Source organism: Ischnura elegans, chromosome 3 (assembly GCF_921293095.1).
Source record: "Ischnura elegans chromosome 3, ioIscEleg1.1, whole genome shotgun sequence".
Classification (NCBI taxonomy): Eukaryota; Metazoa; Arthropoda; class Insecta; order Odonata; family Coenagrionidae; genus Ischnura; species Ischnura elegans.
Genome location: NC_060248.1, coordinates 135,645,821 through 135,671,190, shown reverse-complemented (window position 1 = coordinate 135,671,190; position 25,370 = coordinate 135,645,821). Strand labels below are relative to the sequence as shown.

Sequence of the window (25,370 nt, the reverse complement as noted above, 5' to 3'; positions counted from 1 at the left end):
CTAATGTTTAACTTCAAAAATCAATCCGGTTATTGGATTTTCTCGCCGCCCATAAATTCTGTACAGGAAATCAATTCGTCGCCAAATCAGTCAATAATTGTAAGTCTAGGTACCGGGCAACTAATAACACCATAATTATAGACACATAGAACTTCTCTCTTAATATGTCAACTACACCCGTACTGCCTCATCAAGTTAATCTTCTATGATGAAGACTAATTTGAAAAAAAAGTTGATTGTATTGACTAATAGAAATAAATTATGTTGAGTAAAAACTTTTGGGCTATGTCGCCGCGTTAATTTTTGGGTGGCCCCAACGTTTCCCGACCGATGCTGGTCGCTTTCTGAAGGGAATCCCACGTCATGTTAAATAAAACTTCTGGGCTACGTCTCCACGTCAATTTTAGGGTGACCACAACGTTTCCCGACCGATTCGACAGATTTCCTTGAGAAAGCGACCGGCATCGTTCGGGAAACGTTGGGGCCACCCAAAAATTGACGCGGCGTCATAGCCCAAAAGTTTTTACTTTACATGACGAGTGCCCGCGAAAGTTTTAACGAAGAAAAAACAGAGCAGAGAGGGCGATGTTTGCTCTTGAACTTCAAATGTCAGACTCTCAAACCGCGGCCTCCTAATAAGGATGGCTGCTCGCCTTTGAAGAATAGCGTCTCTCCCATTGGAGAGCCGTTTTTGAGTCGGCAGCCAATCAACACCCCCGACACGTGATTCCCGCGCCCTGCGACCAACCCAGTGCTCCATCGCCGGTGATGTTTTTTCGACCCTTGCAACTGCTATGAAATTATTCTTAAATTTTTATACCGTGATGAAAGCAGAAGTGTAGTTGTCTTACAATTGAGCAGGTATTCAGCATAAAATATTTAGGAGTAACATTCGATTAATACTTGTAATGGTATCATCAAATAAATGATTTAGAGGGTGCCTGACGATATTATCGAAGCATTATTTTATTCGATTTAAGTACCCCAATTATTTTCAAGTTATTTTGTACAATGCTTTGGTTGGCTCTGAGTTGAACTGCGGTTTGATATGCTGGGTAAGACGTAAAACCCTGCAGAAGTACTTCAAAAAAGTTAATTAGAATAATTTCCAATAAAAATCATTTTTAGCGTTTTACACTGCGTTTGTTTAAGTAATTGACATCATATTTTTTTATTAACCTTTAAAGTGGTTTTTCTGCGAAGTGGTAGTATTCCAGCAATTTTTGTAAACGATCATGGCTATAAGTAATGAAATGTAATTTTTCATTTCCTAAGCCTGTAATTCTTTAATCAAAAGATTATTTCATTTTTTAGGGCCTAATTTTTTTAAAGAAATTTACCTTGTTCAATCTAAAAGATAAAGAGGGGACATAAATTATTTTTGTAAAAAGGGTAAAAATTGGTTGTTATCCCATAGTGATATGAATTTTCTTTTTGGGTGTGTGCGTGTGTATGTTATCCTATCACTTTTTAATAAAGAAAAATGTTATATTTTTTGTCTAAAAGTTACACTTTTGTCTATTTGTCAGTTCCCAAAACGAGCATGAAGCGAAAAATCTTGCACGCTTCTTATACATCTCTCTCCCAAAATTTCCTTCCATCCGATGATCAACAAAGTGATGTTAATGCCGATATTTGATTTATATCATTTTGTACTGGCATTCATGTTTCACCTTTCTTCGAAGCATTTTAATCGATCATTAATCTACTCAGTTTTTCCCGAATAACTTCCTCTATCACTGAAATGCTAGTAATGGAGGTTTCCAATTTCAGAGATGGTGGTTATTAGGTCTATTTAGGGCTATTGACAGCACTAAATATTACAGTGGTATGGCGGGGTAAAGAAATTCAATTACTTAAGAAGGCGGGTGCCAAGAGATCTAGCATTAAGGGAAATGCTAAAAAGCTATAACGATTTGGTACATATTCCATTGTAACTCAGAATCGTTTCCAACGAACTTGTGAAATGTATTACAAGTAAACACGAGAATGGAATGTATATGTTTCAAGTGATAATATATACTTGCTTATTTTAGCATTGCGATTGGAGAAATTGACGTCTGACACGTTGCATTGAGTTGAAAGATTAGTTTTATATTTCCCACCTGCCCGCAAGAGAAACTTTGTTGTGTCGTGGCAAAAGTCTTAAAAGGCCAATTTAAATCAATTTCGCGGTGTGAGGTGCGTTTGTTTTTCTTCCTATTGAGAGCACGCTGCATGAGGCGGGGGCGGCAATATTTCAACTTTCTAGGCGTTGTCGGAACATGAATGGCTCGTGTGGCACACTTTCTCACGTTTTCCTTGCTTTCGGACGGAATCGTGCTTCCGCTGTTGTTGAGAAGGAAGGACGGCGGACACCTCTGACGATGGCTCTTGAGATACACACGCGGGCAGCAGCAGCAGTGACAAAGAGTGCTCGGGAGGAGAAGTAGGTATGTGTCGTGGAAATATCGACCCAAAGAAAAGACACTCGATTGAAGAGTGAAATTTCGACGGGGCGATGGAATCGACGTAGTCATTTACGGCAGGAGGCAAGGGAGAGATGAGTGGAGAGAAATCCCGCGTCGGCATTGGATAACTGAAAGGCGCCGACTGAGCAACGCATTCTCGCAAGTAGTCTCCGAAAAATCCCTGCCTCCGCAGGGATTTGAACCCGGGCCCAATGCCTGGGAAGCCAGCACACAAACCTCCTTTGAAAATTTCAAGCTGATTGATAAATTCTGAGGGAGTGATTCCTCGCGTTTAAAATTAGGTAATCGATCCATTCGACGTAGTGCTATGCCCTCTTTGTTTGGGGATGCTAAACTGCTTCATCCAAGAATATGTCTTCCGTAGGTGAAATTCCAGCTTATGCTACTGTTGGCCTCCATCGACTATTATTATAGAAAATTGGATTATTAATATTAGTAATCCAATTATAATTAATTTTAGAATTAAATTATTAATAAAAATATGCAAACTCTATCAATCTTCAATGGTATTAATTTGTAATAATTGTTTTTTTTCTAGGGGAACTCGTAGCTTGTATATTGCAACGACAATGAGAGTGGTGTTTTTGTTGAGCTTGCGTGGTGCTCGTAAGAGAATTAATGTCACGTTAGAACGAAGACCACATTAAAACCAAGGCATTTAAATTCACTGTTTTCTGAGTTTTTCGTACATTAATGCGAAAGATTAAAAAAATGGGAATATAGTATTTTATATCATTCACGTAATTGCGGCCGTGCTTACTTTATTACATCGGGAGTGATATTATTGGGGAGTTAAAATATTGTCTTCAATTTTCTCCTCCGATGGTGGGAAGTAGAGGCGAGAGTTTCATCCAAACGTAGCCGATGCGAGGACGGTTACTCAATCAATGAACGAATTAAGGAACTGCTCGATCATCAAATCTTGCTATACGTTCGTTGTTAAGGTGAAGCTGGATAAATTTTTCCTGTTGCGCAACGTATCGTTTTCATTTGTTCGGTCGACAAGTCCGCATCTCGGCCGCTAACGAGGCAGTAAAAGCGGGAGAAAGTGTCGCTCATCACTCATCCTGTGCAGCGCCCAGACAAGTGAATGCGAGAGAACGCACGCTTTGATTGATCGATTCCATGCGTTCGATTAATCCTCGATTACGATTATTTTGTCGCTGATGCAGTTTTGTTCGTTCCTGGTGCAGAGAAAGAGAGAGTGCGTGTATGTTTACGTTGCTGTGCTATATATCGAGAGCTCCTTCGCTGTTCGCGTCGTGCTTGTTTACGAATGATGGACGATCGCTTTCATTGTTTATCGTTTTCCGACTCGAACTCGCTTATTGATGTGTAAGTTAAACGGAACAGCTAAGTACTTAAAAAAAATGAGATAGTTTTTTTCAAATACACCTACGTATACATACTACCCCAATACTAGCCACCTCAACAGGCGGACTGCAAGGAATGTTAAGACACTAATCATTAACAAATAAAAACTATGAGTTTATACGTATGATCCGTGTATGTTGTAAAATTTCCATCGGTATGCATTCAAGCACACAACTTTCCCAATAGGCTAAGGGAGAAATGGAACTGACTAATGCGGATATTAATCCCAAACCAGAATTGCAAAGATGTCCTAAAAAAGTGGTATTGTGAAGAGCGACATTAAAATATTCGCGTGTGACCTTAAGACTCGAAAACTCGAGATCCCTCGAGTGAAGGTAACGCAATCCACCGCAAGTGATAAGTGCATTTTTCGAAAATGTAACTATTTTTTAGTTAAAGTTAATCACTGAAGTATTTTTGCATGAATGCTGCTTTTTGATTCATCTTTTTCAGCGATTAACTTAAAATTTAATCATTTTTTTACAATTTTCCCAGTTCTACTCTAAGGGCTGCCTGAACGCCTGGTGACCGTTAGGTGTTAAGGGTGGTTTATAGAAATAATTAGCAATTGAAATAAATTGGGATTAACAAATAAATCTTTTAAACTTCGGGGCTTTCATAGTAAACATTAATGTTGAGTGGATGCCATCTGCCTTTCTTCTGCGGAATCATTTGAGCGAATTAGTGAATGACATTCAGTGGGGATGTTTCTTTTTGCCGCTTCGATTTCTTTTCCGGGGTTTCTTTCTCATTTTCATTTTTGATGCGCGTTCTTCTTTCATTCCGACGTGTCCTCATCCACAATTCTCCGTTGGAACGAACAAAAACGCGCTCTCAAATAAATGAATGCGACTGTGCGCTCCACGCGAACCTTCCCGTTCATTCGAAATCGGCCGAACCCCCTCACGCTAACTTCACTTCGGGTATCCGCGCTCATTACTTCCTCTAGGAACCATTTGCCATGGACGCATGAGTAAAGTGCGTGAGTTATCACTGCTATTCTTTTGACAAAGCAGCTTTTTCGCGACTCCCGAATTTCGTGCAATTCGCTTTTATTGGAGGGGATATGCGTCCCGCCCTTGATCTGCATTTGAGTTCGACACGGAGGCGAGTCCGTAAAATGAGCACGCGGATCGCTTTTCAATTTTATTGCCCGTCGGAATCACATCCTCGATCGGATACGGACAGAGGCGCATCGAACGCGCATTTGTTTCGTTTTATGGAGTGTTCGCCTCCACTCCATCTGTTTCCTCTCTCCATTGGCTGCGGCACTTCGAGGCAGTTCACACTCCCTTTCTTCTTTCTTTCAAAAATACTCTCCGAAAGTCTTGTATTTCCTACTAAGAAGAGAGGCCTTTTGAAATACTTGGGAGGAAACCGGCGCCACATCATGAAATGCAATGGAAAATTATCGTGGAAGGATTGGTGAAGTGGAAGAACGGCGCGGCGGAGGGAATGGTGGTATAATGCAGAGGGCACAGAGGTGATGAATGACGTAAAGAAGAAGTGGGATGAATGATGAGGGATAAGGCAACCTTAGGATTGACGACGAGTGTTGCAAAAGGAATACATATATTAAGATACGATGCCTACAATCAATTTTATTTTTTATTTTAATTTTTCGCGGAGATGGGAGGGTTTTACAAGTAAGAGATAATCCGAAACATTTAATGGCTTGGAGGAAAGCACCAATCACAGGTTTTGTTTAAACAAATCGGATACAAGGTTATCCGTGGGAATCATTTCATGACAGTTGCCATTTCCTTTGTATTCCGCTTTCATAGAATGCGTAACGTATAAATGTGTTGATTTTTTACATAGACATATACCAAGTGCGCCTTGTACATATGTCTTTTATTTTCCATTCAGGAGCATTCCGTGTGTTTCTGAGGAATTGTTTCTTCCCCTTTTCAACGTACTCGACAATTGAATAATTTATTCAAAGAGACACACTTTCTTAACATTCTTGAAAGCGTGTGTATTGTATGGTAACATGCATAAGTAATACTTCAATGGGAACGCAAGTTTGCTGCGTCAACTACCAAGGTCATTCCTATTTTTGACTCCTGAACCTAGCCTAGGTTGAAGCCTAGGGATCGGGTTGGTTATTGTGGTGGTTGTTGATCTGGCTGAGGACTTGCGCATCATGTTACGCCTCAAACTATTTATTGTACTATTATGTGTCATTAATAAAGAATATCACTTTAATTACACAGATGGAGCTGATGTTTGTTTGTTTGACCTCTGTACAGATTTTTTTATCGAGTGCAAATTGCCTTAAACGTGGCGATCAGTATTTCATTGTTATTAATAGCGCTATGTCATTTCCGTCATGATTTCATCGTTATCAGTGTTGACAAAGGCGTGCCCACTCTCGAGGACGAATTCCAGTGCTGTTTCGTGATAGGTATGTGACGCGACATATTCCATGAAAACAGCCCCACAGCAATTGAAGGCAGACCCGCGTTGCGTGCCCGAGGTTCTTTGGAGACATTCTGCTCGGAAATTTCGCTAATGGCGCTGCCCTCCTCGGCTCAAATTGTCTGTCATTTGCTTCGTACGCCCCAAATGATACTCTTTTCATCCGTGAGAAAGAGAAACCCTTTCGCCCGGAAGCACTGAACAGACTCTTTTTATACGCGTTGTCGAGGATTGCGGAAGGGATGGAACAAATGAGTGTCGGCGAGCGAAGTTGAAAAAAGAAGAAGATCGAATGGGCGCGATTCCGTGAATTTCTATTATTCTATCCTTTCGTCACAAGCGACTCATCTCGGAAACAGTTGCCTGCGTCTTTCCTCCCTTTTCTTTTGTCTTTTCGAATCTTTTGTCACTCCCCGAATGTTCATTTTCCATTCTACGTTCGGGTCAACCCCACGGAAGAGGGAACGGCTCAATCGAGCGGGTCGGTTTTAATTTCTCCAAAAAATGCAAACACGCGCATTTACGGGTTTTCAGCATAACGGTAGACTTTCTTTGTGCTCAGCAAGACCCTCGAGTTTCAGGAGCTCCATATACCAATTGAAGCAACCAATGGCAATGCAATCTTATCCAAAGGAGAGAGAGAGATTTCTACGTTTAAATATATACTTTTACTCCACCCGTGCTTAAATTCTTTTAAAAATCCCCTTTTTTTGGGGAAAATCACGTTGCCCAACTTCGAGCGCCTGATCCTCCTTGAGTTATCGTTTCCATTTGTGATATAAAGAAGCACTGTTCTTAGAAAGCAATTTTTTGTCGCTAAATTTAAAGAAGTCGTTGCAAAAAACGCAAAACTCTGCTTGCTTCGAAACCGATGACTCAATTGAAAATCGCTGTTTTCAAAGTTTACCTCTAGTGAGTGTGGGATGGGCTACGGGGGTGGCAAGGCTATATCCCCTCCCTTGCGTATCCGATTCACACTGGACGAGAGGGTACTTTAGGAAGACAGGAGAATCTGAAAGTGGAAACGAGAAGATTGAACCTCGACGTGCTGTAAATAAGCGAAATGAAGTGGCCAGAAGAGGGAGACCTTTGCATAGAGTTATACTCACAGGATCTCTAAATGGCAATGCGAGAGTTCTCATTGTGCTGAGTAAGATTGCCAAAATGCGTACGAAATTTCAGCGAAATATTGGATAAAAATCAATGTTTTGTTTATAAAAAACAGAGACCAACAACTCCGAAGAAAGGAGATGGAATGTGGAGAAAGAGTTTCCAAGAGATGGTAATAGTGAATGCCTGCTTTTTTTCTGTCTTCGAATTCTTTTGTGCGGTTGTGAGTGTTCGTTTATTTTGTCAATTGGCGGAACTGAGGAGAAAACCGTCACGGAAAGAGAGGTCCCTCGGAATGATATCCCTTGAAACGGATTGTGTCCCCGAAACGAATGAATGCAGGCGGCAACACCTCCTTCGCTTCGCGTAGCTCTTTTGTCGCCCATCCTTCAATTGGAGTGCTGCAGAGTGGAGCGATTGAGTGGACTGGCCACGTGAGCCACGAGCGAGCAGTGGGACTTCAAATCCAAAGGAAAAAAGTCTTACGAGTGCTGCGAAGCCCTTTTGCCATAATTTCAAGGCGAACTCGAATGATAAGAAAGAAGGATCGCTAGCGAATAAATCCGCGAGGGCTGAGTGCCGTTCTCAATTTCCCTCATCAAAAAAGATATGATTAAGTTCGCCAAGCTGCTATTTTAAATATATAGGTTGTGTGAAAAATAAATACCTGCCTCGGCAATTCGCTTAATACGATATTTGCCTCATATTCCTTTTTTAGTGAATTTTAACCAGTGCTAAAAATATTTACATTATGTTGCTTGGTGGTTAATTGTTTACCCTGTAATACCATTCATGTGATGAGTAAGCATTTTTTATTGAAGTAAATGACCCAACCCACAGTGAGAAGATGGGAATTACTCCTTGGGATTGGTTGAGCTAGCATTAAATTAAAATTATGATTTTATTCATGCTTAGCTTTAGCGATATAAGGGATCCATCATAATAAAATAGTGTCCATACTCAAATATTTTCTAAAAGATTCGTTTGTTAAATGGAAATTGGAAGCCACTTACAAGTCTAGTCATTACGACTATAATTATAACTTTTTTTTACATTATGCGAAATTGGAAGTCATTTGCGTCAGTCATTGGTTCCGTTCTTTTTCATGAGAGTCGCCAATATTGTTTATGCAGCAAACAGTAGAAGTCATCGCAAATCTCCTCTTTACATTAAAAATATTAATCAATTTTTATTGCAGTAAAAAATTCATGCATGGATATGAGATCGACGGTTTTTATTTCGAATTTCGATTTCAATCACAGAGATCGATTAATTTTATTTTGATTATCGCCGTCGGTTGTCGGAGATCATTCTAATGTCAGTTTCATTCTAGCGTCACCATTTTAATTGACTATCGGCGTAGATAAGCTCCTAATAGATGTAGTGAATCGATATTTTATGTTTCTACATCTACTAGGACTCCGTCATAAAATACGTTGCGCAATCCCATTTTCCGTGTATGTAATTTACATTTCTACACGGCGTGAGTGATATTTTCAAATGGAATCAATCCTCGAAATCCAAGATTATGTACGGTAATTTATTTACATAATATCAAAACAATTGCAGAAGCTAAAATGCTTCTGATCACATCATAAATATAGCATAGTTTCGGAGCGAAATAGGGCTAGGTTCACCTCAGTTTGTCGTCACTTCAATTACGAAATTGGATAAAAATTGTCAAAGAGCCCGTTGAAAATTCACTTCTTTTCGTGTCCAGAATTGATGCTTTCCTGATAATTGTCTGTCTCGGTGTTTTTTTTTTACGTTGCAATTGCATTATATTTGCGGGCAGAACATTTTATCGTCAAGTGGTGACTTTCCCTCTCTCTCTCTAATTAGCCGTACTTCCGTGTGCACTGTGAGCCGTGTTGAGGGTAACAATTATTTTTATTTCTCGCTGGATTTAATGTCTTTTTTCTTGTGGGTGTAAGTAGCTCGAGGACTTCCTCGCCTCGCGTGCGGCAACTGCTGCGCTCTTTCATCCCCGCATTCGAGCAGATGCAGGCGAGCGCCTGCGTGCATTAATTCGCACTAATCGCTGTAATCAACGCGACTGAGACTGATTTTGAGACTCGCAGACAGAGAAGGAGAGAGAGAGAGTGTGCGTATCCGTTCGCGGTGACACAGCAAAGGAATGAAAAAGGCCGATGATGATCCTAAATCCTTTCGAAAATAGTGGTCGGTACAATACTTAGATAGAGAATCTGTGAACAATCAATGGTGGAATGCTAAATAAACGCTGCTAGTTTCCATCGTCTCACTGTGGCGAATATCGCTGAAATACTGTCCATAACCCCGAAATGGTAACGACGGCCTCAAATGCCGTTACAAATTCAAACAACCACGAAATTATGATCGGAAAGAATCATCATGCATACAATTTCCGATGATAAATTTATTATCCAATCAAATATTTGCTTAAAAGACTGTCATGGGGATGTGTGCATTTATACGAAGCGAAAGTTATGCCTGGGTTGATCCTTCTCAACATTCTCTTACACAGACCACCCACTCAAACTTAATTCTATTGAATTAAGTTACATTTGGCTATTCAAAGCATTTCTTCCTCCCGGCTTAAACATCCACCGCTAATCCCTTAATTGCCTCAACCCACTTCTTTCCCCCCCTCTTTGTACCCTACCTCCCCTCTATTTCCCCTTCCCTCAGCTATCCTTTACCCTCTACCTACAGTCTTTTACCTAACTCCGAGGAAGGTGGTAATGCCACCGAAAATTTAGTTATTTAGTGAGTGTGAGTTTCTATTCTTTATTGTGTGTTCTGTTACTGCCCATCCTAGGGTTTTTTTATGATATATATATATAGGTGGAAAAAAGCCAGAAATCAGAGGGTAAAAATCCCGAACCCCACTATATATATAAATATATTTATATATATATATGTATATATAAAGTCTTGAGGAAAGCGCACTACGCGATAGTATAAATATGTAACGGACAAAATAAACACTAATAAAAACATAGGAACACATAGAAAAGGACACTCACAAAAAAACTTTCAAACGTTTCAGCGGGTTGACCCGCTATCGTCAGTGCTGAAGGTGAACTGCTGCAGGCGGATCCTCCAGAAGCTCTCCTTGGTGAAGTAGTGGGGGTGGCAGAAGGGGAAGGGGAGAGGGGGGGAAGGGAGGGTAGGGTTTGCTTTGACTATTAGTGGGCAATGTTTAGCCCGGGCGTTTCAAACGCCTTTTCAACCCAAATATGTGCCATTTCCCTAAAGGCAACCATCATCGAGGTGAGAACGAGGGAAATGGCACATATTTGGGTTGAAAAGGCGTTTGAAACGCCCGGGCTAAACATTGCCCACTAATAGTCAAAGCAAACCCTACCCTCCCTTCCCCCCCTCTCCCCTTCCCCTTCTTCCACCCCCACTACTTCACCAAGGAGAGCTTCTGGAGGATCCGCCTGCAGCAGTTCACCTTCAGCACTGACGATAGCGGGTCAACCCGCTGAAACGTTTGAACGTTTTTTTGTGAGTGTCCTTTTCTATGTGTTCCTATGTTTTTATTAGTGTTTATTTTGTCCGTTACATATATATATATATATATATATATATATATATATAATATATATATATATATATATATTTCAAATTCACATTCACACAGGTCGCCACAGGCGAATATACAATCATAATAACACATAATAGAAATTGAAAGAAAGAGATAGAAACATAAATGCAAGACGATGACACACTGTGGCGTGGTGATGGAATGAAGGCCGAAAACACATGGAAAAAAGTTCACCTGAACCGGGAATCGAACCACGGACCTTCTGCTTTCCGGGCAGATATATATATAAATAGTTCAAGTTAATATCGATAAACACAGAGACACAAAAAAGAAACACTCACATTGAATAAATAAACTCGTCGAAGCTATCGAAGCACTTCAGGCTTCTTCACGTTGGCTATAACTTGGTTTCAATTTGACCTAAACTCCATGAAACATCGTAAAAAGAAATTTCATATTTGAGAAAATAGCAGGTCAAGTTTTTAAATTAACTTCCTTTGTCAAATTATACGTTAAAATTATTACTTTTAAATAAGTAAAATAAAAAAAAACAATTAAAATTCAAAAATAAAGTAAAAAAATTATAATGAAAGTTTGAAAAATTAAAAAAGATTAAATTAAAAAATCAATTCAAGTAAATTTCGTAAGCGATCTCTTCTGTACAGTCCGAAAATATTCATGTTTAAGTTTTAAATAGTAAATAGCGTGTCCCCTGGTATGACTTGTTGGCGGAAATGATTCCTAATGTTTAAGGTACTTATTGAAAATAATATTACTTGCCCCAAAGCAATCCTAGGGGAAATTGAGCCTCCAAAAACCACCCTACATCTATTTCATGGCTCTGGCCCCCAATTTTCCCCGCTCACCTCCGCAGTTTTCGAGCCGAACTCTCTCCTAGTCTTCTCATCATCTTCGCTTTTTCCGCAGTCTTTTGTTCTCGATATTAAGGTCCTTTTTAATTTGTCGAGTCCTCCCCCACGCAGTGAAAAGCCCGAGGGCAATGCGAGCGGTTGAGGAGTAGGGGAGTGTCAGAAGACCACTGGTCGACTCACGTAGTCAAATGCCCAAATATTTATAACGAAAGCTATCGAGCAATATAATGAGATCTAAATCCTTACAATGAATCCACTCAATGTACATAAGTCTGGGGGAAAATAGGTAACGATCTAGGTACAGAATGTAACAAAGCAACAGTAAGTTGCGAAAAGCAAAGCAAAAGGCATTGAAAAAAGAGCGAACTTCTGTCACCAAACGCATCGCTCCGAAATGGAGCGCGGAGTGGCACTCCGAGAGCGTCGACACATCTATTTGGAGCGCGGGACCGAAGACACGAGGCGACAAATGATCGCAGGTGTGCGGCAGCCTTCACATGTGCTACAAGTCACGATAAGTGGACTGCAAAAACGTGTATTTGGGAATAATTTCAGACCGTCACTCGGTGTACTTTTTGAACTTGTCTGGACCCCGAGGGTGGCTGATGTCACCTTGGGCCCTGGGGTCTCGGCCGGGAATGCCGCCCTCCTTGGCCGGGCCGCCCCTGCAGTGGCTCGCAGGGGAAAGTGACGAGGGCGGCCACCCCTGTGTGTTTCATGTGGGGGTGGTTGCAGGGGACTTGATCCTAAAGGGGTTGGAAGATGAAAAAGGCGGGGATGCGCCACGTGGGTCTGCATCGATACGCCATTTTGTCGTCGTATCGGGTCGGCAGGGGATAAAATTGTCAAGCCGTGAAGGTTGACGCGCACGTCGAACTTGATTGCTATTGCTGTACGACTGAAGTGGACAGCGACTTCGAAGAGAGCGCGAATCGATTGTAGTCGAGATACTATCGAAGTTGAAGCAGCTCAACTTCGAACGTGGTAGGAGTCGATGGCATTGGATGTATGTATTGCAAGCGCATGGTGTTGATCTAACTACTCAGACAAAGATTAAAGTTGCAGATTGTTTTTTATTACCAATGTATTTGTTATTGAGGATCAATTGTATGCCAAACCTACTTTTAATTTGCTCATGAAGGAGAGGAGATGAAATTATTTCTCCATCGCAACCGTCACTTCTTTTGTTCCTCTATGAAGCGCCAAGACACTCTTGGGACTCTTCAGTGTAAATCCGATGGCAATGGTGGGGATATGTCACTCTGAAGATGTTGCAGCCAGTAGGTAGTCTTCCGTAGGTGTAGACGCAGCTTTGGCTTTACGGTCCGCCGATGTTTATATCGAACATCTGGGGGGTGACCCTGAGGGAAACATCGGGGGGGTTTTCGTCGCGGCAGACGGAAGGAGGGGATGGAGGAGACGCCTCCCCCCTTCCCCTCCCGCCGTGGTCGCGACGTCTGGCGCAGGGCGTCCTGCGCAATGCGCTGCTCGATGGATTTTATTGGAAACAAGCGGTGCGGCTATTACAACTGCACACGCCACCGCCGCCGCCCGCTCGCTTAGACACATGACTGTCTCTCCGGCCGGTCGATGCCTCCTCCACCCCCGCGCATCCGAGGGGGCCTCCCTTCAACTGTTCTCGCCACGCGGGGCGCACTTTCAAATCAATTTAAAATAAGAGCGCACACTAACGGATTAGTAAATGGAGAGATGTAGTGGAACAGTATAGCAGGTAGCACAATCTCCGAGAAGGAGGGTATGATTTAGGTGGGTTAATAAAAAAAATCCTGCGAACCATGCAAACGTTTTCTGTTATTTATGTTACCTATTTGGTTATATTAGCTATTATATTAATGAAATCTACAATCACGAGCAATAGTATTGGGAAGTTGTGAATCCGATGGATCACTCCGTCCGGAATACAAATTTCGATTAATGGCCCTAATTATAGCTTATTTCTCCCTGGAATTCGGGTCGCACAGCCCGTCGGCGACGCGAGTGGCCACTTGTGTAAACTCATTCGAATGTCCGATGGGTGATCTTGTGTTGGCCGAATGGAGAATTCTCAATACTCGTGCCTTCATCCTCCTCCTCATTAATTACACAATCCCCCCTTCCTGACTGCCACACTGAGCTCCGTGCAAATCTAGCGGCCCATGTACATCTGAACGTTCATATTATAAAGAAAGGGACAGGAATACATAGTAGGAAATGGACGAGGACACCGCTGCTGTGATTGATCCAATAAGCCAGAAATTTACGGGTTAAAATGCGGCCTGACTGGGTTTCGAACCCAGAATCTTTCGATTGTCGGTCGAGTGCTCTACCAGTAGCGCCACCAGGACACTTGAGAATGGCGTCAGGCACGTCGAAACCGTGCGAGTTTTGATGAATATGGTGTTGAAAATTGCCGCGGTATCTCTCTTATTATCATTATGAGGATAGCTAGATTCCGTGTCTTGCGATGTCTGTATGCGGCTGCCTTTTTTGCAGTATGTTGATGGCAAGCGGGAAGGAGCAGTCCTCATGCCATCATCATCATGCCATCCATCTGAAGACGGTGGGAGCTGCGGTCGGAATAAAAATAACTGTTCAGCAAAGAGAGAGAGAGAGAGAGTCTGGAGGGGGGTGGCGAGGGTCCACCGCATTGTCTAGCTCCACAGACGCAGGCGGAGAGCGACATCTCGGAGCGGAGGAAAAATAACTGGCGAAGACGACGCCCGGAAGAATTTATTTTCCTTTCAAATCCGAAGCGCCGTTCTAAAAACGCCGTGTGTTTTCTCGTCGTCAGTGGTAGTGGGGCTCTCCTACACGACCGCAGCCTTCGCTACATTCGGATGGAAAGAATTCGACGCTGGGTGGACAAATGATTTTCATGTCGTTGCCTGAGAAACAAAGACCGATCTCCAGAACATTCTCCGAGTCGAAGACTGCATTCGGAGTGTACAAAGTATGTGTTTTCTCACCTGTCGATGAATTATGCATCTAGCAGACAGCAGGAACTCATGGAAATATCCTATATTTTCATTAGTAACTCCTATGAGAAAAAATACCCCTGAATCCGGGAATCGAACCATGGCCCATTTGCTCTCCAAACTACTGCGCAGACCACTAAGCTACCCAGGTTCATTATTACAATGGCAATTTTTCCGAGTTTTAACGGTGCTGGATGTTATCCGGAAATCCTGAGAATAAATTAAAATTCTTGCCCTAGGGTGGGCACGCAGAAACACTTAGTTATATAGGAATGATAAACGAAAAATAAAAGGAGGGATCTTACGGGAAATAGTTACTTCGAATTTTCGATGGGACACAGCCCATTTTTCTCAAATGAAAAGAGGAAGAAAATTGCTACATATGTACTGATACACTCGATATGAATTTTCTTCGTGCGTGTATTAATTCCGTTGCTCGTGAAATATTTTTTTTGTTTTTCTCGATATCATTTCACATCCTGTGACATAACATTCCACATGTCCTTATCATTATTGATTTCGATTCAAAGAATAAAATATTTAAAATTTGGGATGGATTTGGTTCCTGGTCACCTTGATACTGACGCCCGGCCCCGCTTCTAATGATTGGACACAAAGCAAAGATAAATCTTCGTTAGAGCGTCTGCAGGAAAAGTCAAATTGTACCTTCGGTGAATTTAATTTAATGACACGAGAGGTGTTTTGTAATCAATATTTGGTGCTGTCTTAATTAATATATTGTGCTTTGTTTCTCGCTTCGTGTAATTTAACTTTTCCAACTTGCTTAAATGATGTGTGTCAGTCGTTGCCTATTTTAATATATGTATTATATTCCCCGTTAAACACTGTGTTCTTCAACTGTCGGGCTCATTGTAATTCATTGTCTCTCGTAATATCAGGAATCTTCGGTGTTAATTCATTTCCCATTCAGTATCTCCAAGATATTTTGTTAAATGGTTATTGATATCTTGAATAGACAATGAAGATAGGGAGGACGGATGAATGGTTAAATGTCTGACAGGTAATCGGGAGATGCGTATCTATTTTAGTTCTGTCCTATCAGCGGGAGTTCCTCCCTTGACAGACGCCAAATTCCAGAGAATAATTTAATCACATTGATACATAAGTGTAATAAATGTTGAGATTTGAAATAAATTTATGTTATAATTATAATATATTATATTGTATTTTATCGTATCGTATTATCATATTGTATTACATTACATTATATTATTCCGATTCATTTCGTGGGAGTCAACCCATTTGTACCGTTGCTTGCTATTATGCTGAGTATTCATTTACTCCTACTTTTTTCTCCTTATCTTTCTGAATAGCGCTTTAGTAATTCGTGTGTGTATCAATGTACTGCATTACGCAACAAGTATTTTCTACGAATTCACGCGCTCAAATATGAATGCTCTAAAGGCGGAATTTTCCATGAATAAATGTTTTGCTACAGCCGAGGTTCGAGCCCAGTGTCCTATCAGGTATTCACAAGTCCTCTCAATATTCATTGGCCACTCAATATATCAATAACCATTTAGATCGAACAAAAGATCTTGAAAATATTGGATAATAACTTTGTTTCCATTCCCTAATAAGCCAAAATATTTTCTCATGGCGAAGTTCTCCCGAGAGTCGTCTATCTGGGCGTGCCCTGTGAAGTGCATTCGGGAATACGATGAACTCGTGCCGAGCGTGACACGTCTTGCCAAAAATAGTTCGCAGACTGGCAACTCCGTCTAGCGTTTCCCTTTTTTGGGCTGTTTTTTCACCGTGGCGACGGGCGCCAATCCTCGCGAAAATTACATTATTTATTTTTATTATTACTATTACGTTTTGTTTCATCATCACGCTCTTCTCTTTCAATGGGCTGTTGCTTTTTGTTCCTCCATGGTTTCACGGCGACAATTGTTTCTCCCACTCCCTCCCACGCACTGCCAAGCAACTCCTCAGCCCACCCATCGATCGATAAGCCGCTTTTATTCGGCTCAGCGCATCGCCGTAAACACGTAATCGCTTTGGCACATTACAGCTCTGTCTTTCTCAACACTTCGATGTCTCACTCATTTCTCCTCTACGCAAATAGAGAAAGAAAGAAAGCTTCTCCCACTTCTGCGTTTCTCTTTATAATAATATTCTCATTTCTACCACGTCTCATTTATAAACACGCATTCCTGTCTGTTTATTGGTCCGAGCAAAATCTTGCAACTAAAATGTAACCCACTTCCTAGAAAACTATTGACTTATATTTTTCAAAACGGATCAAAATCTGATGACGACGCATTTTTACGCCTTTTCTCGTTCTTCAGAGGCCGCAATTTTCGAAAATAAACATTTCTAACTACCACTCAGCTGCAGCGTGACTTTTAACGGTTTGCGATAATTCAAAACTGTTTCTGGTTATTCAACGGTGAGGGAAAGTAAAAATTTGAGTTTTTAAATAACGATAAAATAGATGAAAAAATTAAAATCTAAAAATCATCTTTACATTTAAATTTTTTAAATCTAAAAAGAAGGAAATATGGCAGTCAATTAAAATATTTAATTTAAAAACGTGGATAGGAAGATGAAATTAAAACCGCCTTGCCTCGGCAACTGGTCCCAAGTTTTAATTTTACAGATAAAAGGCTGCCTGTTCAAATACAAAAACATGGTGTGCATCAATTTCAACGTATTATTTTTCTCTAAATATTATTCATTCCAGTGGTGCAAAGGAAATCTCACGTACAATATGATGCTGAAGTTCGTATCACTTCAGAGTCAAATGGAAAGCAAAAGCGCACCACTTGTATGGTTTACACAACGCGTGGTCTTGTATATGCAAAATTGTAACCTGGTACTTCAGGCGAATGCAGGGTGGTTTATTTCCTACTTTCCAGTTCGAATATAATCATGGGTTTTTAAACTATTTTATATTTATTGTAATACTAATCGTCTCCCCTTTAATAGAAGGAACGCCGATTTCGTTGTTAAGGTTCACGATGAGTTGGAATGCGGAATATGGATCCAGCGTAAAGGTGTTGTTGCTTCGTCGACAATGTCACTGGGAGGTATTTTGTAAATATGTGCGTTGAAAACTCTCGAGGCATTTTTGCGTGGTCGTGCTTAGATCTCTATTCAAGTGAGTAGAGGCCTATATTTCGGCATTTGGCGACTTTATAGATGGCATTTGTTAATGACGGCATGACGGAGTTTACAAATGACAGCTTTAAATGAGGATTGGCCGAAAATTATTTTTCCATTTTGAGAACTTGCATCATCAAAAGTATCCACTCTGAGAGCACTCACTTCACTCTTGTTGTTCACTAATTGAGGTTCCGGGACCTTTAAACCAAGCACATCACATCTCTCACGCAATAGGATTGAGGTGAAGAGAACAGCGAAATAAAAGAATTTTTTCTGCTCATTAAAATTGATTAGGGAAAACGGAGCTACTCAAAGATAGTAACGGCGTGGATAAAGGTGAAGAAATCCTTGTATTTTTAGTGAGGAAATTATGATATATTGAGAATATGTGATAATATTTTTCTGTGATGCGGCAGTTCGAGAGCCTTTTTCCCTGCACTCCGTCCATCTGAAGCGGAAATGACTGACTGAGTCGTTCGGAGGCTCACATCGAGAGTTCCCCTTCCCTCCAAAGCGCCCCCTTCCCACAACTTCCCCTCGGCTCTCGGTGAGCCGTCATTCCACCGGCCCGGAGCTACTCAAAGTAGGGTAGGAAACCAAAAGGTCCTTGGTTCGATTCGCGGTCCAGGGAAATTTTTTTTCTCATCGGAACTTCCTCTCTATCTTCTGCCTTTCACCATTCCTTCAAAGATTACCAATGCATCATACGTCCAGTCCATTCATCCCGACTCATTTTTTAATTTCTCTCCTTTCGCTTTCCTACTTCATTCGTCACTCTCTCTCATTTGTCTCCACATCTCAATGGCCTCTTTTTCTTTTTTTCTCTCTGCTCGCCCGACGGTCCATGCCTCTCCTCCATACACACTCCACTGTACACAAGTGTCAATCAACTTTCGGCTAACCAACGTGTGACCCAGTCGGTGCAAGTTAGGAACTAATTTTCAATCCTTTCGTACTGCTTATTTTCAAACGAGTTTTACATCTTCTTTTGTTTTAAAGTTAAGTCCTCTGTCTCGGATTCCAGGATTTCATCTCTACGGGTTCATCTTGGTTCCGAGAGAGGTGGTCCCTTTGTCATTACCATGCAAAATATCTACGTCAAAATTGCTAATATTATTGGACAGGCATAAACGATTGTAAATGAGAGAGAGTGTGAAAACCATGGCCAGTTGTGGAGTTGCATACGTGGAGTGCGTGGAAATCGCCATTTGTTGAGTTGTTCTATTACATCACGGGTGAGTCGTCCACGTCCACCACGTCAAGCCTGAGGGGATTTCGCACTCAACCGTTGGTAAAAGCCTTTGATTACGACAAGTTGGCTAAGATCATCTTAAAACTATTAGATTCAGCGCAAGTATTGAGGAAAGACACATTGAGCACCATACCATTATGTTCTTAAACTCAGAATTTCACTCCACTCCTCAGATGTCGGGTTACCAATCGGATGTTCAGCACAGATTTCCAATCCTTCTCAACATCAGTCGATGAAAATTGCAATTTCAAATGGACACAGATCACAGTCTGCTGGTTTTAATTCTGGCCTTTCTCTAAACATCTGTTCGATGATAAGTAAGCCTTCTCCTTTGGAGGGTCTAGTTATAATAAGCCATTTATGTGACACCTTATGTTATTAATGATATCGTGAGAAGACGCTGATTAAGATGTGTATGTGGGTAAAAATAAATGACGTTTTGAAGTGGTTCCTTCAAACATAATTGCTATCTATAGTGTTTAGGTCATTTTTTGTAGTCTTTGAATTGTCCTCTTTTTTGGTGAGATTATTTTTCCATATCTTATCTTCACTCACCCATTGAGCTCAAACGCTCTTCTCTCTTCTTTCTCTCCCCCCCCCCCCCCTCTCTCTCTCTCTCTCATATTTCCATTACTCTCCGACCATTTATTCAAATCTTTCTTCTGTGCTGGGTCTCCTCATGCTTTCAGCTCAGTTTCTGTCGAATTTCTTCGTCTACCTTTTTCAATTTTACCTCCTATTTTAAATTCATTTCACAGCCCCCAGTTTTATGGTGAAGTATTTATGTGAAAAATGGTAGTTGTGAAAATTTCAAATACTTCACAATAGTTGTGCTCGAATGAATTCAAGAAAATTAATCACCTTGAGATGCTGGATCTATATCCTTCTTTGCTTCTAACAACTCCAATCAAACTGGGAAATAATTCTGATTGTGAGGATCCTCCAGGTTTTTGTAATCTCCACATACGCTTTAAGTCCTCGATTATCGGCCAAGTATGCATGATTTTCGACATTTATTTTAAGAATAGGATTCAGGAATATACATATAGCTTTTTACTACACGAACATAATCGAGAATTTGTGATGATTCCCGAAATATTAGTGTGTTGATAGTTGAGTCACGTGATAAAAAATAAGAAAATATGTTCCCAATAGGTGTAAAAGGTTTGCTGTATGTTTAGTGTTTATTTTTCTTTCCATCGATACATTTTTATTGCTACCAACAGCCAATTATTTGCTCCCAATGGAGTATTTCCGCCTACAAAGTTCTTTGCTTCAAGTTTACGAATTGCTAAAATTATTTAAGTATACCGGGACTAGCCACGGTGATAACTTTTTACGGAGTCACCCGCAATGCACAAATAATGCGAAAAATCCACTGAGGAAAAATCATTCGCCTTGACCGGGATTCGAACTCGGATCCCTCGATTTCCGGCCGAGTGCTTTAGCCAGTTAAGCTACCGAGGCGTCATTTTTCAAATTTCCACAGAGGAGAATGACGCCTCGGTAGCTTAACTGGCTAAAGCACTCGGCCGGAAATCGAGGGATCCGGGTTCGAATCCCGGTCAAGGCGAATGATTTTTCCTCTGTGGATTTTTCGCACGAATTGCTAAAAGTCACGCGAACCGCTTTTTACTCGCAAACCTCGTTAATCTCGGATATGTTTTAAATTCATTACAACCTTAATGTGAACCACTGTTACTATTTAAGTTTAGGCCCGTATTTAAGATCTGCTGAAGACCATTCAATCATGAATCAATCCATTTGGTTGAAATTAAGTTACATCCAATTTTCATAATAGTTTTTCTCCTTCTTGGCTCTCTTTAATATTTATCATTCACTTTGTTTCCCATTCGACCTATTCAGCATTCTTCTCTTCCCACTCATCTTTGCCTCCCGTCACAAGTCTCAGTTCCAGTGAAATATGTTTCATTTGTCCTCCTCATAAAATGCGAAAGTTTGTGATTCCGTGCATATATTCACTCTTTTTTTGGGTTGTAAAACTTAAGTACTAATTCGGCATATTTTGGTATTTGGAAGAGACAACCGACATCCAAGGTTTTGTGCGTAGTGAAGGAATGGTGGAGAAGTCAGAGTGGAGAAAAACCCGGCGTCAGCATTAGCCTGCTCTTAACGAAAGGTGCCAAAGTTACCACGGCTTAACGTCCCATCCGACGGACGGAGCGTCGACATTGAAGTATCCTCCAGACAACAGTCACGCAGAGAAGTCTGAAAATTCTCTGCCACCATCGGGATACGATCCCGAGCCTACGGGGTAGGATGCCACCACAACTACTCGATCCCAGTTCTATGTTATTTCTTATGTTCTTTTAACTTATCATCGTATTCACCGTCTTCACTTCCTACGGTTTGCAATGTAATGCACGAAGATGATATTTCTTCAGTGAGACGCGTGGCAGGGTGTCCCGTATTTCCTCATTTTGCAGCCAAGGCTCTCATACATGCATCTTCATCTTCAGCCAACCACCCCCCTCAGCCCCCAACCCCCTTCCTCCCTCCCTTTACCTCCAACACTACTGCTTCTGAGATCTCATTTTTCTGTGCGAAGCCGCGCTCACCGCCGTGGTTTGCAGTTTTTTTACTCCTGATTCTATGTGGTTGTCATGCTCGCATCATCCCTCCTCTGACTAGGTCGTTCTCCGGGGGCCAAGTATCAAAATGACATATCTGCTTGCGTAAACCGCGAAAACGTGGAATTGTCAGGGAATGCTGAGATTTAAGAGAAGACAGGGAGCAGTTCGTGAATTCTCATAAACTTGGATTGGGAATTCTCCTTTGTTTTCGGCATTTATATGGCAATCCCTCCCTGCCTTTATTTCGTCCATTGAAGCATGTTCGTCGTCTACTTGCTGTTAATAAGTCCCATCGTGTCCCAGAATATTCACGTCGTGTGATTCTTATCAATTCGGCCGTCCGAATAGCGCATCTGTCCTTCAAACGTACGATCGATAAAAGCGAGAGCCGACCGCACTTGGCAGACGCGGATCGAACGTCATTTGAGTGATCAGTTTTCATCAGAGTTTTCATGCGAATGTACTTGTATTTTCTATTTTCACCATTGCGTGTGTCACGAAACTTTTAGGAAAAAAAATATTCCAACGATAAGTGATCCTTTGGTTCTAGGTATTGGGAGAATTTTCATAGGAAAGTGTGGGAATTTTAAAATTGGACATCACTTGTCACCATAATTGACGTTTAGAGCTGATAGTGTATTGACTTAATAATATCCTCCCGAAAGTGTGGCTTTCCGAGGGTTGCACGTGTTAAGTTTGAAAATTCCGCGTCCTCCACGAAGCGTTGCATAAGGGCACGGCTGACCCCCCATTATTCCAATAGTGGTCATTTTTGTTTATGCATTTTTTCCGGCCTCGGCGGCGGCGGGGTTAAGTACTTGCCTGTCAGACCGAAAGTCGCGGGTTCAAGTCCCGCCTGGGTAAGTTACCCTTATCTAGGGCATGGTTGTGTGTGTAAGTCGTCGTTTCATGTTATATCCTCCGATGTAAAAGGCCTTAAATGAGCTGTTTTCGGGGTGATGAAAATAAATTAATGAATTGATAATCTTGCATGTGTCCAAGGCGTCTGCTGCGATCTTCTTCCAACCCGCTTTCTATTGTGCTCCTCGCCACTCGTTCATTTACTCTCACACTTCGTTAAATCCATTTTCCCTCACTCTCTTCTTATTAGTACCTGGGTTCATATCCCAGTTCGAATGGTTCATTTCCTTCGCTTTGAATTCTAGGCACCTGCACCCGACTCCACCGTATAATTCGTTGGGCGGCTTTTGAAATTTGGACTCTTATCGCGACAATAGCGCCGCCGCGGCGGACTCTCCAAATGACGAAAAGATATGGATGCGACGTTCATCGTTGGAACCCGTTATGTTCGTATTCGGAATAAATGAGATTCGATTGGCTCGATCGGCACGCCACCTGCGCGGCTCCTCAAGCTTCACTTGTTTAGCTCGGAGTGAGTTGTCTTCTTACCCTGCCGCCCCAGCCAGCCAGTCGGCTCCATGAACTCTAAAACCACGGTGTCTAAGTCAATGGGTTCAATACGCCGCAGAACCGGCGGCAGAAACTTTTACTCGCCCCCGAATGAATTCCCTCTCTTCGCTTCTACCCTCACCCACATCATGAAACAACACCACCCTCCGTCGCCCTCAGGAGAGGAGTGTGCTCCTTCTTCTGCTCTGGTTATCGGGGGATGCCTTAAAGGGAGGGACTTGAGGGGCCTCTTTAAAGGGGATCGCGAGCGGATTAGCTGAGGGAGGAAGTTTCCGAAAATTACATATCTGCATTGAGCAATTGAAATTCAAGTTGTCTGCACCATTGACTATTCCATATCCACACTATCGCTAAAATGGATCAAAACCTTGAATTATGCGTTGTCTTTGATTCCGACCTAACATTCACCTAATACATTGAAGCTGATATTACTCCTACTAAAAAAGCTTATGCATCCTCGGCTTCATTTTCACTAATCGTAGAGTTTGTTATAATGATTTCTGCTATGAAATTCTATATGTTCACACAGCTAGACCAACTCTTGCATATCATTGGATAGTTTGGTCACCTTATTTGTCTAAATTATGCATTTGATATTGATTAGAATCAAAAAAATTTCTCAGATTGATGACTTTTACGTTGCGAATTGAAATGAAAGTGGCGATATAGAAAATATATTGAAACTTCTTAACATCCAAACGCTCTCTGAACGTAGGAAACGAACGGGATTGTATTCTTAAACAATCAATTATGTCATATTTCTAGTGGTCTTATCTTTTTATCTTTGATTAGTTCAAGGGTTCTAATCGCTAATTCAAGATCTCGTCACATAGTTCATATTCCATAAGTATGTACAAAATATATGCTTATGTGCTAACTTTTAAAATCAATACCATTAAATGCATTTGAAAATCAACAGATACGAACAAAACTTTGCTGAACACGTTTCCTTAGCAACGTGGTGATATATTGTTTAAAAAAAATATGGAAGGGTACGTACTGCATTCTAGCATAAATTGGAAAAAATTTGTTACTGAATTTTGTTATCAAGAACGCACTCTTGAGTTCAATTGTATATTTAGCGTATTATAACTATTATACTTAGGCTGAATATGTTTTTCATTATTTTTTAGATGTGTATAGCGTGCGAATTCATGGTTTGTGCCGTTACCTGAAACCTCTTCGGGTGATACGGTGACTGTTGAGCTGTATCACCCGAGATACTTACTTCCTTCGTTTGAATAAACGACACTGTGTGAAATCGTTAGGCGCGAGTGCGTTGAATACCCACATTTTATAAATTAGTGAGACAGCCACCATTTCAAAAATTTCAGATAAGATATGAATAAAATCATTGCCATTTATTCGAAATGCGTATGCACGGTAGCTGTGTTATCGTTTGTTGCGCAACTGAGGAATGCACCAGACACTTATCTCCTTCTTGCTCTTTCTTTTTCAGCTCTGTTGCTGGGCAAAGGCTGCTTTGCCGTGCAACACGAGTGACTGTTCAGTGAATCTTCTTTAATGCCGAGGCGGCCGCCAGCGTCTTAAATCGGAAGCAATCAAGTAAGTACTTGTAATCCCACATTCATTCTCTTTTTCCATCTACGCTGCACCGTTTTCCTTCACGGTGGCATTTCGTCATTTGCCCCAAAATCTCTCCATTTTCCCTCGAATTGAAAGTTGAATCATGCGAAGTGCTCGCGGCTTCTCGTGTCGAGTCGCTGTCTTCCATGGGGGCGTCATCACCAGTTCTGGCTTGGTCAGCATCCACCTTCATTTCTATCCAAATGCATTCTAGATGTTCGGAAAGGAAATTGGGAGATTGCTAATTGCTCAAACAAAACGTAGAAGTTTCTCTCCGAAAACCAATTGAATAGATATGTCCGACACGTACTTTCCGTATGACTAGGATGTGCCTTATTAGATTAGATGCGCGTGGCCAACCGAAAGTGCGCTTTCGGTGATATTAATTCTTGTTTTAATTGGTTTAGGGAGGTATATTTCTTAATAGAATTTAGTTTTGGAGATTTTTGGCATTTCAATCTCTGCTTATTATTTGAATGCGTTCCTTAACATTTTGTCTATCGTGATTGAGTTTAAAAAGAGGCGTGCATCGATCCGTCGCCAATAGCTCACTCATAGTCAATATAAGACTCTCGGGACATAAGAGCCGGAAAATCGGATTCCTCAGCCCTGTCGCGGATGA

The 25,370-nt window shown here is 41.3% G+C and overlaps 1 protein-coding gene across 2 annotated transcripts in view; it reads left to right on the top strand.

Annotated features, from left to right (window-relative positions):
- The window catches only part of LOC124156625 (GAS2-like protein 1), a 329,284-nt gene that overhangs the window by 87,872 nt on the left and 216,042 nt on the right, over window positions 1-25,370 (top strand). For both annotated transcript variants that reach the window (XM_046531275.1, XM_046531274.1), the window contains one exon: window positions 24,621-24,727. The gene's annotated coding sequence lies outside the window, so the exon portion shown is untranslated. The remainder of the gene's footprint in view (window positions 1-24,620; window positions 24,728-25,370) is intronic.